The 3,215-nt window shown below is 44.6% G+C and overlaps 1 pseudogene; it reads right to left on the reverse strand.

Moving 5' to 3' along the window:
• Positions 1–1,502: 1,502 nt before the first annotated feature.
• Positions 1,503–1,908, reverse strand: LOC106735000 (60S ribosomal protein L22 pseudogene; annotated as a pseudogene).
• Between the last annotated feature and the right edge of the window lie 1,307 nt (positions 1,909–3,215).

Raw genomic sequence — 3,215 nt, forward strand, 5'->3', positions numbered from 1 at the left:
GTAGCACCTCACTGGGGCAATATAGTTTACTGCAATCGTTAAATAGGCATTAATAAATTTTATTTATTTATTTTGAAGAGATTTTCGCTATAGGGCGTGTGCTCTCGCCAGACAGAGAGAGACATAGAGACAGAAGGCGAGAAATCACCCCCCCAGGGGGATGGTCATGCTGCAATCCCTTCTCCTCCATTCTCCTCTTGGGATCTTGGGCACACATGCACATGCGCCCGGCGTGAGTTTTAAGCCACCGGGTCCGGGATGCGAACCGCGGTCAACTATATGGGAGTCCAGCAACATAGCCATTATGCTAACTGCTGGTTCCCTAGATATTTTTTATTTTCAAAAAAGTTTTAGTTTTAATACATCAAAATAAAAAAAAAATGTTATGAGAAATGTGCTTAAAACTTAAAGCCAGAAAAAAGATTAGGATTCAGTTCAAATAGTAGGTAGTAAACCTATCATCAGTTCAAGAGAAGACAAAAATCCTTAAATATGGAAATCAAAGCATCAAAGAAAATCAGTAATGTTTCAGTCTAAAGTAAAAAAATTCGATTTCACTAGTTCAGATTCACATAATTAATCTCTCTTCTATTGAATTTTCAGTGTTACTGTGGTCTGATCTTTCCATTTAAACTCTGGAAGTTAACATTCAACTTCAGACTTGTCCCTACCATTAGGCTGGCCATTATCTTGGTTGTTTCTTGTACTCTTATTTCCGTGTGTCCGACTTTAGTTTCCCTGGTATAGTCCTCCCTTCAGCCCTTCTCGAAGGGCTATTCTGGTGCTGGTAAATTCTTTCAGATTTTGTTCATCTGAGAATGTTTTTGTCTTTTTTCCTATATGAAAGATAATCTTGCTGGGTATAGTATTCTGGGTTGAACTTATTTTTCACTTTATACTTTGAATATATTTCCCCATTCTTTCCTTGCTTGCATTGTTTCTGATGAGAGGTCTGACAGCCTTATGGGATATCCCTTGAAAGTAACTTGACATTTCTCTCTTGCCAATTTTAGTATCTTGTCTTTGTCTGTGGTTTTGGTTAATCTGGCTACGATGTGCCTTGGGGAGGATCTTCTTGGATTGATTCTACATGGGGTCCTTTGTATTTCTTGGGTCTGGATATTTGAGTGCCTCTCTAGGTTTGGAAAGTTTTCTTCCATGATTTAATGGAATAGATTACCAATGCCCTTATTAGTCTCTTTATTATCCCTTTTCTGGGATACCGATGATCCGGATGTTTCAGTGTTTAATGGTATCTAGTATTATTTGTATGCTATTATCTTTTTGGTTTGTTATTTTCTCAGTCTTTTTGGTGAATTTTTCTAGGTCAGAGCTTTTATCTTCTACATCCAAAATTCGATCTTCTGCATGATCTAATCTGCTTTTTACATTTTCAAGGAAAGTGTTGATTGCCTGTATTACAGCCTTCATCTCTAACAATTCTGTTTGGTTCTTTTTTTGTGTGTGTGTTCCCAAGTTTTATTCAAGAACTCATACAAAATATTCCAGATAAATGAATTTTAATCCTCATCTTCCTCCTCTTCTTCATCCTGGTTAATCTGGAAGTAATGTAATTAGTAACTCTCTTTGCTGTTAGCAACTACGCGCAACCAATCACGTAGATTATTTTTCTTCAAATATTTTTTGGTGAGATATTTCAAATACCTTTTGGAAAAAGGCACCTCAGAAGTTACAGTGATCTTGCTCTTGCTCCTTTCAATGGTTACAACACCTCCACTGAGATTCCCAGCTTTTCCATTCACTTTGATTCTCTCTTGGAGAAACTGCTAAAAATTGGCAGCATCCATGATTCCATCTTCTACCGGGTGGGTGCAGTCAAGGGTAAACTTCAGAACCTGCTTCTTTTTTTTTGCCCCCCTTCGCCACAAGCTTTTTCACGGGCGCCATGGCGGCAGCGGAGGCAGAAAGGGAGTTTGGTTATTTTTTTTTTATGTTTACCTCCCCTTTCAGATCATGCAAGAACCGCCTCACCTCCTGGAACTGGGTGTCTCTTCTCTCCTGAGAGAGGTCTTTTGTACCATAACGCCTTAGTTGCCAAGCTCTTGCTTTAGAAATGCATTTCCACAAGGCCTGAAACCACCCTCTTCTTGACTTTGGCATATTAAATGCCTTACTTCCAGAGTCTTGCCAGCCCAATCACACCACATAGATAGACCATGACTTCTCCTCTGCTAGCTTAACTCTGAGAATTCAGAGCGGATATCAAATAAGGAGTAACCCCACAGATTTGTGCCAGGTATCTAACATTTATTCAATAATCACAGTAACTCTGTCCATAGTCTCTGGAGCAAACTAAAAAGACTGGATTGGGGAGAGCGGGAAGAAGTCAGGATTAGAAGCAGAAGTGATTGAGTCCAAGGGTATAAGTGTGTTTAGCCCTAACTAGGGAGCTAAACACTTGGCCATCTCAGAAAACAAGGAGACTGACACTACAGATTTCTAAGCTCCCTAAAAGATGCTTGTATGAGATTCGCTTCTTGCTCTGACTGTGATGTGTTGCTATCCGGACAGCAGCCTGACCTAGGGTGGCAATTCATGTTCAGTCACAGACTGCCCTCGGTTCTCCGCCTTAGAGGCCGGTCGTGGACCTGACAAGGCTAATGGCCCCGGAGCCCGCTGAAGCTCGGAGAGCAGCGAAGAGTGCGACGGGTCATTCCAGGACAAGCGAGAGGAGGCGCTTGGAAACTACAACTCCCAGGAGCTCACCGGGTGCCACCCGGTTCCCTGGCCCTACTGCAGGTTGGGAGCAAGAAGCTGCCTTCCCGCCGGGCTTCATTGTTAAGATCGCTGAGCCAGGTAATCCGTGCGCATGCCCAGTCGCGTCCCAGCGCGTTCGGCGTCTTTCCTTCCTGCAGGCCTCTTCTCTTTCCGGCCTTGACAGATGCGCTTTCGCCGGCCCCACCTCCGCCCGTTTTCAGGGAATCTGGGGGGGGCGGGGCCTTGCCAGCGCGTTCCCAGGGGTGTATCTTCGCGCGTTCACGGGAGATTAAAGAGGGAGGGAACTCAACACACTGGGTGTGGACTGTAGAGAGGGTACGAGAAAACACCGGACGGGAAGCGCACGCGTCCTAGCAGTCCTGCGAAGCGCCGGGATTTGCGAGGGGCGGGGCGGAAATGGAGCCGTAAACCGACGCACGCGCATTGGACCGCCAGCGCCCCGCCTCCCCGGTACGGGTTTCCCCTCCTCCCTCACC

This window comes from Tupaia chinensis, unplaced genomic scaffold (genome assembly GCF_000334495.1).
Source record: "Tupaia chinensis unplaced genomic scaffold, TupChi_1.0 Scaffold000037_20, whole genome shotgun sequence".
In the NCBI taxonomy this organism is placed as follows: domain Eukaryota; kingdom Metazoa; phylum Chordata; class Mammalia; order Scandentia; family Tupaiidae; genus Tupaia; species Tupaia belangeri.